The sequence below is a fragment of the Rousettus aegyptiacus genome, unplaced genomic scaffold, assembly GCF_014176215.1.
Source record: "Rousettus aegyptiacus isolate mRouAeg1 unplaced genomic scaffold, mRouAeg1.p scaffold_m13_p_8, whole genome shotgun sequence".
NCBI classification, from domain to species: Eukaryota; Metazoa; Chordata; class Mammalia; order Chiroptera; family Pteropodidae; genus Rousettus; species Rousettus aegyptiacus.
The window spans coordinates 61,456,142-61,469,391 of NW_023416311.1; the positions used below are offsets into that span (position 1 = coordinate 61,456,142).

Below are 13,250 nucleotides of genomic sequence, written 5' to 3' on the forward strand. Positions count from 1 at the left end.
TTAGCTGGAAATGGGGAGAGAACACTAGATGTGAAGTGAGCAAAGTAGCTGAGGGCTTTGAGGTCTGGAGTCACAGTGGCATGGGCAGGGGCAGAAAAGGGCCCCTGGGTCCTGGCACTCCAGTGTTAGGAGGCACACAGGGAAGGAAGTAGCACTGCACTTTGACCCCTCTCTAGAGTAAAGGACCAAGGGAGGAGAAATGTCTTCCTGCCACCTCACCGTCTCCTGTAAGACAGCCTCGTCTGCCACCCTGCACATCATGCACCCCTTGCTGGTAGATGGTGTGGTCTCCTGGCAGCTGTCGCTGCGGCCTAATAACCCATGTACTCGTTAACTCAGTCTATGTTCCCTTAGGGGAATATGGTGCTCAGATTCAACTGATGGGTTTTTTAATTATCCTTTTGGAGGTGAAATTTGCATAACATAAAATTAACATTTTAGAGTTAACAGTTTAGCACATTCACAGTGCTGTGCAACCACCACCTCTAACCAGTTCCAACTGATAGGGTTTTGATGGGGCTTCTGGTAACCAAGAAAAGTTAAAATGACATTGTAAGACCTACTAAGCTAACTCAATATGCTTTCTGTGGTTCCCATATCTGAATGTAATGGAATGATGCATCAGATGCTTGCACTTCCGTCTTATGAGTGCCAGAGGGGATTTTCTCTCTTAGGAACTGTTGTATACACTGTCTCCTCCGGGGTACTTTCTCTGGAAGAGAAACAATAAAAATTCCAGGAAGAAAAAGGGAAATCACAATTTTAAATGCAAAGATGTCAGGAATATTTGAGAGGTCATCTTCCAGCGAAATAGTGCCATCTGCCTGATAAGACATCTCTTTTGAAATGCAGCTATTGGTCTGCTACTACTAAGCTCTTATTGAAACTGAGTGCCTTACTTAAGGATTCCTTGTGACTTCCCAGCTTGACATCCTTATTTCCTGCTGAGTCAACCTGAACTTGATGACTAACAAGGTGTGTAGGACCTGATATGCCTCACTAGTCAAGTGGAAATGGCATATTCATTAGTGTGGCTAAGCTGGCCTTAGTGTCATTTCAGTTTTGTATGAAAAAAGTAAATTTTTTCCTTTGAGAGAAAATTATCCCTCATTCCACTACCTGAAGTCACGCAGCAGGAACAATGGAGCTCTGGATTTGCAGAGCTTCCCCTAAATAACTGGGCCTGGTGCACAGATAATTCAGTTAAGTTGACACCTGATGGCATCCACTGGGCCGCTGCCACTATTTAGCCTCAAGGGCAGCTCTGTGAGACCAAAACGAACACAGTCAATCCTCTTAGTGAACAAACTCAAGGAAGTCCTCATAGCCTTGGTTAATCCTCACCTTGATCCCTTGATAAATCTTGCTATAGTCTTATTGTCCCCTGGCTGTTGTGGTGGTCTAGCTGTCTAGCTGTCTAGGTACTTGAACGATGACATTAGACTGGCAGATTAAAGGCATTCCTCTTCAGGCCAATGGTTGTAGCCTGTTCTCTTACCAGACAAAACAGAACAAGCAGCTGATAAGCCATACAACACCCAGGTCACTGCCATCATTACCAGGATTTAGCATCACACCAGACATGGCAATACAGACATCATCATAGATTGGGCACACGGGAAAGAAGCCAATGTTTTAGAAGCAGAGCTACCACTGTATGTTAGATTTGTGATTCCAGCAAATATTTACCCATTTGTCTTGCAGAGAAGGAAGCCACATTGCTAGGAGGCATTGACCCTGTTTGGTTCTGACAAATTGAATACATCAACCTTTGACCCCACCCTTTCAGGGCTACTGCTGTTATCTTACCACTGTTGAAACTTTTTCAAATTACAGTGTTACTGTTCCCATTTGATCAGTCAACTCCGAATACATCACTATGGACCTTGAAATTAAACTGTCATGTTTTCAGTTTTCTAGTCCATCTAGAATTCAAAAATAGCAGGCTCTTGTCACAACTAGTCCTAAATGGGACATTAAGGTATTTGATGAACATTCCACATTCCCTATCATCTTCATGCATCAGGTATTGTTGAGCACAGGGAAATCTTCCTTAACAAGCAATTCAAAATATATCTAAGTTCTCCTCCCACCCTCCTCCTTGTTTATACACCTGAATAAGGCAGTTTGGTCACGGAATGCTACTGTCCTTAGAAAGTGTTTATTTTTTGGAGGTGGGAAGCTGTCCTCTTGGTAATGATAAAGAGGAAAACAATTGAGGTTATATAGATATATTCTAAAAAATCAGAATTCTTCCTGACTACTCCTGGGCATGTCGCTTCTTTTTTCTGAAACTGCAAGCAAACCCCCTGTATGTGCAGTATCCATCTGGTTCTCTGCACCACTCCTACAGAAGTTGGAACAAAGGGAACCAACACATCATGCTGATGCTGATGGTGCTTGCTGTACTGTAAGTAATAAAATCCTTTGTCTCTGAATCCGGAGTCTTGTGTCTTCTACCAAAATCCACAAAACAGTAACAGATTATGTAATAGCTTGTAAGGAGGGCAAAATCAAATCCCAGACCTGACAGTTAGTGATAACAAATTGCAACTTTCTATCCTTTGGTACCTGGTCTAAAGTCCAGGTGCTTGAAGCTTTCTCAGTACCATCAAAAGGAAACTCAAAGATATTGTCTAAGCCTTACTCTCAATAAGCAGGTGTTAAAATCAATGAAAATTGCTTTTATTTTGCCGCCCTACTAATAAGCTAATTATTAGGTGTTATGCATAATGAAGAGAATCATCTATGAAGTTCAGATCTTACCTTTTCTAAATTACAAATTTTATAATTGTCAAAGATAGTGAAGTTTGGGGAAGCATTTATGTTATTGTTTACTCAAAATTAGTGGAAAATAATTCAGCCAACTAGCAGTTTCACATGCGATAATTTAATACGCTTAAATTAAGCTCCTTAATTTAAGATTCACCTGCCTTAATTTAAATCTCTTAAATTAAGGCATGAAGATCACAATAAAATAAGGATTAAATAATATCTGAGATTTTAATTAGGCATTTATTTTTATAAGAATTCTGCTTTACAAAAGGAATTGTTCTTCCCACAGCTGGAGCAGTTTCATGTGTGCCTTCGAAAGAAAATAAAACCAGATAACCTGAGGCCTTGGAAATGTATGAAGTGCCACCTCATTGCTGCTAAGATTGTGTAGCCTCACTTTCCTGCTGTTTGCCACCCACTGATCAATCAATTACAGGTAATCAGCAAAAAGTAGTAGCAGTAACCAACAGGGGAGATGACACAGTTTAAACTGCCAACCTGTGAACTCTTATGAAAGGCACGGCCTGAAGAAACACACATTTTATTACTATCTAGATTCTATGATTTATTGTCTTCATCAAAAATATCACATAAAGGGTATGGTTCAAAGAGAGACAGATTTTGTTTTTAATATTTTTTGAAAATACGTAAGTAAAAAATTGGTTTGGGAACATGGCTTGGTTCTAGTATCTGCAAAATATTCTCAGTGATAAGGGCTTGCTTTGTTCCACAAAGGGCTAAAATCCTTTCCTCCAATTCTGAGGTGAAATCATTGTTTTCTTATTGATTTTATCCAGGTCTCCCTGACATTAGTGAACTATGAATTTGGCATGGCAGCCCCTATGTGAGATATAGAATGAAAAAAGGGGATTTTGAGCTCTGAATCAGTAATCACACTGACCTGATAATGAATAATTTTGAACTTCCAGATACATGCTCATAGGTTGTATAATAGATTATATATATATATATATATATATATATATATGCACATGCATACATTTACACACATACATCTTTCACTTCCATATTGTTTGATAAAATTGTTATTTGTACATAAATATTACATTTTTTAAATTCATTTTATTATACATCTGTTTTGAATTTCTAAGGTACTACATAAAGGTCAGTACATTAATTGATTTCGTGATTTCTTATTTCTTTTATGCAATACCTATTAAGTACAAACTATTAAGCCAATTTTATGAAAAAAAAGGAAATAATATAGAATCGGTACATGAATACTATGTAAGGTCAACACTAGGTATATTTATATACTATAAAAGAAATAACAAAAAATGTAAGATTTAGAAGAGCAAGGTCACTTCTGGCTTTGGAAGTGAAGGGAGGTTCACAAAGAAGATATGACTGAAGCTAGGGTCAGAGTATTTGTGATGAGGCTGGAATACTTTGAATTGTTAGATGGTCAAGGTTGATTTATCAGAACAACACTTCCCACAACTTGTATTTTATTTTGATTGTATTCTCAGAAATGTACCTGATTAGTAAAGTTGTTCATATCTCAAAGCATGTCAGGTTCCCCACAGAAATTTAATATTTTAGTTCAGAATTTTCAAACTTTGGTCATGCCCACAGAAATAAATATATTTTATATCATGACCCAGTACACATACATGCATATTCAGCTAAAGCAAAATGTTGAAAAAGCAATAGCTACATTGATTAAATATTTTTTCATTTTTATTGAGGTATAACTTCTACAGTGAAATGCACAAATCTTAAGTGTGAAATTTGATGAATTTATACATGGAGGTATATAATACCCTCCATGTTACCACAGCCTTGATCAAGACATAGAACATTTCTAGACCCTAAGAAGGCTCCCTCATGGCTCCTTACACAAAAGTACACAAAGAGGTAACTGATATCTGGAGCTTCATCTACACAGAGTAGTTTTGCCTGGTTTTGAATTTCGTAGGAATGAAATATTTGTCTTCTTTCAATCAACGTTGTGTCCATGCTACCTACTTTTATTTAAATTTCAGATAAACAACATATATATGTGTACTTATATGTATATATGTATACACACACAAAGATATAATTTACATACCATAAAATTCAGCATTTTAAAATGTACAACTCAGTGTTTTTTTTATTTTATTATTTTATTATTATTATTTTTTAGGTGAGGCAACCCTTGGTTGACCTCACAGATTGCAAGGACTTTGTCAGCTTACAATCTTTATTTTTTATTTTTTACGCCTACAGCACCTGATCTTCCTAGGTGGTCTCCCACCCAAATGCTAATCAGGCCCGACCATGCTTCGCTTCCGAGATCAAACAGATTGGGCTTGTTCAGGGTGGTATGGCTGTAGACTCAGTGGTTTCTGTACAAGGCCTGAGTATGTTGAGTCATGCAACTTCCTGCTTATGCCAAGACCTAGGGTTAGCCAGAGATGACAGATAGGATCTTCTCTGGTCTTTCTTGAGCATGTGCTCAGTTCTGGACATGTGCACTGTCCACTGTTTGCATACGGCCTTCTAGATTCCTAGAAATATATTATAACTTTCCAAAGCTTCCCATGGTCATTACTTCTTGGCTTTTTCTTTTAGGCTTTTCTGTTAGCTTATTGTTTGCACCAATTATTACCTATGAGGGTAGCCATTTTTGATGTTGAACAATTGCCTCTGATTTTTTTAAACATGTGCCTAGGGAAAAGGTTGTTTTCAATAAGCAAATTCCAATCATGTAACAAAAAGCTAGCCTGTGAGTGCCTTCTTCAAGGGAACCACCAACAGGTCAATAATGACGATTCTCTGAGAACGTTTTGAAAGAGCTTAGTCCTCCTTGGGTCCTGTCCAGTAGTTGCCAGTGTTCTGAATTCACCATGATTGTGGCTGTTGGTTTGCAGGTCTACCACAGGAGTAGGGCAGAGGGATATGGAAAGGTTAAATGCCACACAGTGACCTGTTTTTTACCAAGAGTGAGCCAGGTTCTCAGTTTACTGAAAACCTTTGATTAAATTCTAGAGTTCCGAAAAAGTTGATTCTGACAATTTTACCATTTTTATTGCTTTTATGGAGGAGATACTTTTTGGAGATTCTTACTCCACGAGATTTCTTGATATTACTTCAATACTCATTATTTTATTGTTTTATACACTGAAATTTTTTTTTAACTGAAACAATGGTTACTACTCACTAAATGATTTTATGGCCTACTCATGGATTCCATTCTACAGATTTAAAAATCAGGATTCCAATCACCTAAGGGAATTTATATAGTTTTAGTACCAACAAGCATACAGTCTTACAGAGTACAAAATTGATGTAATAGCAATAAACAGTACTGGAAAATCATGTACTAGCATATAAAGAAATAAAACGTGAGACGATGATGGATACTACAGGATAACATACTCTCAATGTGCTTATTTGCCTTGATTATGAAGCAGTAAACAAAATTAATTTGATTCATATTATCTATATAAGTAAGCTACATCAAGTCTCTACTTTATGGGCTGAATTATGTCACCTCCATATGTTGAAGTCCTGACCCTCAGTTCTAGAGAATATGACTGTGTTTATAGCAAGACCTTTAAAGTGGTAACTAAGGTAAAGTGGGGTCATATGGGTGGGCCCTAATCCAATATGACTGATATAAGAAGAGGAGATGTAGACACAAACAACACACAGAGGAAAGCTCATGTGAAGACAGAAGACGGCAATCTGTAAACTAAGGAGAGAGGCCTCAGAAGAAACCGAACCTGTTGACACCTTGATTTTGGACATCTAGCCTCCAGAAATGTGAGAAAGTCAATTTCTGTTGTTTAAGTTACCCAGCCTGTGATATTTTATTTCAGTCTTAACAAACTTTATATATATAATTTGCCCGTGCCTCTTTTTCATTTACTTTTCCCATTTAATCAAAATAACATTGTCCTCAATGAAGTATTTCATAGGAGAGGCATAAAGTCCTAAATCCTCCCATCTCCCACAAATCCATTCTGGCATGTATTTTGGAGATAATTATTATAGTTTTAAATATTTTTTTCACCTACCCAAAAGAATTTTCTTGTAGGTTTTTGAGTATTTTTGAAATTGAGTAAAATGTTAAGATCACAAGATCATCTGAGATAAACTTGTTCTTCCAGTGCTTTTTCCTATCCTATGAGAGAGATACAGTACCCATCTTACTTTTCTCATAGGTTAGGCTACAAGTTTCCCTCTGGAAGCAGATTGTTATAGAGGTGTGATCCAATTTTCTCTGCTTGAACAGTACTTTTGGGTTGCTGAAACCTAGTACCTCCAATTCTAAGCTGAACTGGATATATAGAGAGGGGATCATTTCCCTAGTTTGATCTGCTCCGTGGTTTTAACCCTATTTTCGCAGTAGGTCTGTTCATTGTGGTCCAAACCATCGTAGGGAGAAAACCAGATATGTGGAGGTTTACCCACTTTTAACTATGACCTGTAACCTGCTATGTTATTTCACCTGAATTCAGTATGAATGTGCAATAGCATCAAGGTTTTAAGGTCTATAAATCTCAATCATAGTATAAATAACTGTATCTTCGCAATCCTCACACCAGCCAAATATCTTTTATATGGAACTTGTTTTAAGCAATATTATTTCAAAGAGGGAGACTTTTAAACAGTATTTTTATTTTTTTAGAATTGGTTCTTCAGCTGTTTGTTTATAATATTTTTGTGGAAAGAACAAATTATATTTCTGTTGCATAAAGCTGATTTTTTTCCCCTTCACGTCAACTTGATTTATGGGATTTTTTCCCTCTTCCTTAATAGCTCAGACAAGTTATGTGCAGTGGATGTAAAAAGTTGGCAGTGTTTAAAGGGCATCATTTCCACATGTGTCCAGATACTCTGAAAATGAACACCAAGAAATTGGAAATAAGCTTGTCAGCAAACTATTAAAGCTTTTATTAAACACTCAAATCTTACGTACTTATTTATAACATTTGTATTGAGCATGTGTGAGCTGTTGGTCTAGGAACTGACATTTACTGTTGTGGTTGGCTATGACCCTATATACCAAAAGAAGTAAATGATTTCGTTTGAAATATCTCCTGCATAAATAAATTTTGATTAAAAACACTGTAAGAAATAATATAAATAAATCAGTAATAATATAAATAAATAAATTCCCTTATAATACAACATCTGGGACTTGGAGATGGTATTTTTTTTCATTACCACAGTAACAATTATAGGTAATATAGATGGAATGGAATTTCAAATGGTTTCATCATGATATTGAAAAAAAAAATAATGGTTTAAATGGTTTAAACACTTGAAAAATAAAAAGACATATGGATACTCTATCATATGCAGGAGAGCTTCTATAAAACACTTTATATTATTTTTCTTATTTATTTTTTGATTTCCTTTTATCAGGAACGTCCAGAGGACTACATTCGCTTCTTAAGCCTCTAAGCAATAAGAAATTCTTGATAATGGTATTTTTCACATGTGAACTAACTCAGGAGGGGAAGTAAGTGCTGCCATGCTGTGAAGCTTCACAGTGGCTGAACATCAAATTCTAAAGACTCGTAGGCATCTGATTCGTGTTTCAAAGCAGTGAACTGAATGGTAACCTGTGCTTTTTCCCATCCTCTAAGCTGAGAATACTTAGGCAGACTTTTAGCAGCCAGGGGGCCCGTGCCTAATACCATGACTATATTCTCAAAGTATTTTGACCAGTTGAGCCCACTTTCAAAAAATAAGATACATGAAAACCAAATTTGCAACAGAGAGATTTCAAATTAAATTCTATTTAATTTGAAAATGAATGTTTAAATCCTCAAATAATGTAGCATCAAGCTTCTTGAAATGATGAGCCTAAGTGAATTTTATAAATGCAACTTGATTCAGATTGAATTCAGTTTAAGAGGTTACAGGGCATTGAGGTCCAGCATATCAAAGAAATGACAGGCAGGGTTGAAGAGTTTCACTCTAATGACAGGGGCAAGGACTGCGAGCCTAGAAATCATGAGTGTAAGATAAAGTATAAGATTGCATGGAGCAGACTGGTAAAGTCAGTTTAATTCAGGAAGGTCAGTTTATATATCTGATAAGACGGTTTGTCTAAATGATTTTGGAACTCTTTCAAGTTTTTTTACATGTGCAATTTACTGAATATATGTATTGTGGATACTAATAAAAGGAAAAGGTAATAATCAATTAAGAAAGTTTGCTTATTTGATTTTAAGATAGGAGAAGGGCTCAACTTGAGTTTTAAGGAAATACAATATTTGGACTGTTATCCAGAGAAAATATTTAGTTGGAGAGAACAGCAGAAGAAAAATGAAAAAATAGAAATGACGCTGCATGTGTGTAGGGGAGCTGAGTGTTGAAGAGATGGTGGTGGTTAAATGGAGCAATTATGTGTCTCCAGATACTGGGGAAGCTTGAATGACGAGATAAGAAATTTGGATTGATTCCTAAAGGGCGCAAAGTCCCATGACAGAAATTTTAGCAGAAAAGGGAGGTTGCAAAAAGAGGCATGAGGGAAAATTCTCTGGTTCTGTTTTACCTCCCTGGCATCACCTCTCACTTTTGCTCCTTTCACACTCTACGTTCTTGCCACTTTGAGCAGGCGTGACCTCTTTCGTTTCAAGCCTTTTGTATAAACTTCATAGTGGCTGAACATTATCTTTTTCCTAGATGCCCTTCCCACTTCCATAGCCTGGTTAATTCTTACTTGTTTTTCATTCTTCATTATGGTTACGTATTTGGCATTCTTCAGTATTTCCGTATTCAGTGTAAATGTGACTTCCTCCAACAACATTCTCCTAACCACTCTCTCACCTTCCACACAAATTTAAGCTGAATGACCCTTTGGGGTACTCTTATTGTTTGGTGTAGTCGTCAAAGCACTTATCTCTGGAATATTCTTGTCTCATGACTGGTCTGTACCTCTTTTAAAGTCTAATCTTTTGCAGATGCTAATCTGTAAAACGGATAATGATATAATGATATCTACGTTACATGGTGGTCATAATGATGAAATACCTGGTGCAGAACCTGGAATGTAGCAGCTGCTTAATGAATGGTAGCTATTACTACCACCATCGCTACTCCTATGATTTACTGTTCCGTTCTTTTAGATAGAGAGACTGAACTGTCCCAGAAATAGTGCACGAACATTTGGAAACAAAACACAGAGAATGAGGAATAAAGAAATAAACTGAAATAAATGGAAGGATTGGTTCTGGCTTCTTAAATTGCTTCTTAGATATATTTCATTACCAGCTGCTAGAATTCACTGCAGCATCTTTGTTGGGATGCATCATTTGGAGATGTGGGCTTTCTAACCCAGGCTGATATGGTTGTCTCCTGTCAATACCTGTCCCCACCCTCTTTTGAAACAAATCACTTCACATTCTCTGGCTCGTAACCCTGTCAGAGGGAACAATGGATGTGGGATTGAAGCAATTCACATACAATTCACAAAGAGCAAGGCTGAGGATAACACTACAGTAAGTGATTCAAAACAGTTCTGCTCCCTTGGAAACCATCCTCTGCCTCCCACCAACCTGGCCTCTATATCTTGGCATTGCTGATCTGCTGGCTGCTTTTCCTGCTAGCTCTCTTTTTGCTGGCATTGGCACACCATGCATCTGGCAGTCTTCGTGTCCATTACTGAGCTCCTCTTTGGAAGTGCCAGGCTTTCAGGGGGGTACTTAGAAGCCCTTCCAAACATTTGAGCTTATGGTTGGCTTGTTACAATGTGCATTTAATCCATTTTTTGGTGTGTGACCTGATGTATTCTAGCTGATTTATAACTGTATTTCAGAATAAGGGTAAAAAGAATAGAAAACATTTTTTGACCTTCCAGAAAAGGGGTCCTAACTACATTTGTTACTATGTCATATTCATGTACATTCCCAAAAAGAATAACATAGAGATATATATAAAATAGATATAATTTTAGCTAGAGATACATCCTGAAGCTTTTAAGCACAGATGATTAAAACCAAACAGTAAAAATATCCTGTTGTACATGAAGTTTCTTACTTGCAAGCTGGTTTACAAATGTTCTTTTAATGTTGTTTTCCACAGGATCTTAGTCAGTTGTTTGGAAAATAAACCAGCAACTACTCTCTGTAAATAACACAATCTGCCTGATTTTTCACTGCTGGTTTTGGCCCAAATATAAACCCTTTAGGAGTGACAAGGGGAGAAAATTCTCTCCTGGTGTTGCCCTTGGAATCTGACTCAGACAGCAAATTGAACTGGTAATCGCTATAGCATCTAGCTAACTCCTCTTTTGTCCATTTCCTTTCTCTTTAGTCTAGGAACCCAATGTTGTTCTCCAAATCTGCAATGTTTAGAGACAACTAAATGTCAATGTTGCCAAGCCCTCTCCCTGCCACACCTAACCAATTACACAACAGGACGGACCTCATGCTTATTCGATTTTTCTACTTCCACTTCTGAACATAAGCCACTTTCTTTCCCGAGGAATGCAGGCTTGGTTGTATGTGTCAACCTATTCATCAATGAAATTTGTCTAAGTTCTTCACATATATCATCTGGTCAATTCTGAAAATACTTTAGATGGACTTTTCTATAAGTCTGCTTTATATGGGTTCTATGAATCAAAGCAATTTTTAGATTTCCAATTTCCTCATGAATCATAGATCAAATCTGGGGTACATTTCTAGTCTTAGTTATTCTTACATTTAGCTTATAATTTTCACAACATGGGGGATGAGTTGTACACAATAGAGGCACTTTGGAAAGCTGTTATATAGGTGGTGGTAGTTGTTATTTTTAAAACTGTACCAACGTAAGAGGACTTTAGGCAAATGACATTTATCAGTGACATTCTCTCCTGTTACCACAGGACACTACATATTCCTCTATTGTCAGATTTTTCATAATTTTTTTTTGTTCTGTATTTTTTTTTTGATATAAGTAGAATTGTAAACTCCTTGAAAACAGTACTTTTCTTTTTTCGTTTTCCCCCATAATATCTGACAATAATGGGTACATAAATGAGATACAATAGATGAAAAACAAAACAGCATGAGGTCCTAAAAGAGATGCAAATAACGAAACCACAAGTCCTCCCACAACAAAACAAAACAAAGTCATCCATAGTTCTCTTGTGTACTTCATTGTGCAAATGTTATTGTAGACCCTAATTGTTTTAAGAATGACTACAATATCGTTTTCTGTTTTCAAAATATTTTCTCATTACTTGTAAGAAGCAGCCCTAAACTTCTCAGAACACTGAGTTATCTTTGTTTGATCCTCTAGAGTCTTCTTAAGGATCTCTCCTTTGAGGAGCAATCGCTATTAGTCTTAAACTGGAGAGAGTATGAAAAAATTGGCTGAAGTATAATATAAATTGATAGGATGACTACCTCTAATGTTGGTTGTGAAATAAAAAGATAAAGCATAAATTTTCAGGAAACTGACTTAATTGTATTATTATTTTTTTTACAAGATCTAGTGAGCTGACAAATGGCATAATTACAGCATAGTGTTGCGTTAAGCTCCATCCACCCTTCAGAGCAGCTGAGAGCCTTCTCTAGAAAATGGCCTACATACAAGAAATGTGCAGATGAGTTTAATCATAGGAACTGCATTTGACCCAGGCACAAATCTCTTTAACAGTAATTAGCATACAGTTGAGGCAAGAGCAGCAGATGTTATTTTGCAGTTTGAAGAATCTGTTTTAAAATTCACTGAAAATGTGAACCTTAATGTAATGGTTTGACTTTCAGTATCTGGCCAACTCAAATAGAATCCGAAAGCTCTGGTCTTCTTTTAGGCCAGTCCACGCATCTCTAATAAAACAAGAGTCTGTGGGGATGTGTTACTCTTGGCTTTCAAACACAATGAAATTGACAAAGTTTACTTCTATGTAAATGTGGGTAGGGCATGAAAATGTGGCTGGACTGTCTCATCATCATCTCTGAATGAATAAAAATGGAGTTTAGACAAAACACATTGTGTGCATCATTTTGGTTTTCTTCTCTCATTCATGAAATGAAATAAAAGGTGGCATCCTAGTCCCCAGAAAGTTTTCCTTTGCTTGTAGAACAGAATATGTAGGATTCTAAAGTGTTTACCTCACTGTGGAAGAACTGTGAGATCAGTATTACGGGAAAGAATCACAGGAGGCTTGCATACAGTCCTGATTGCTAATGTCACTGGCAAACCATACACCTACATTTACGGGAGTTAGAGGTGGTTTGATCAGAGGATTGGTGCCAGACTATAGAGTAGCTCTACCTCTGTCCCTAGAGTGATACTGCCAGGATTCTTTCCCCCAAATTCGTTATACTTTATTTCAGCAAACAAAACTAAACTACCTGAAAAATAAATAAATTTTGACTAAAAGACTCAGCAAGCTCATAAACTTCTCTTGTCCAACTCTTCAAAATTCTCCTTTGTACTTAAGCCCTCTATAATTTTTGCTTAAAATTTTTCCAAAGTATTTTTATATATATTATTTATTTTTCTAATATTCCTCAGAA

At 36.7% G+C, this 13,250-nt stretch overlaps 1 long non-coding RNA gene and 1 pseudogene across 1 annotated transcript in view; both read right to left on the reverse strand.

The window, feature by feature from the left end:
- LOC118606525 overlaps positions 1 to 13,250 on the reverse strand; it is a 236,810-nt gene that overhangs the window by 84,147 nt on the left and 139,413 nt on the right. The gene's annotated exons all lie outside the window — the stretch shown is intronic.
- On the reverse strand, positions 4,999 to 5,116 carry LOC118606987 (annotated as a pseudogene).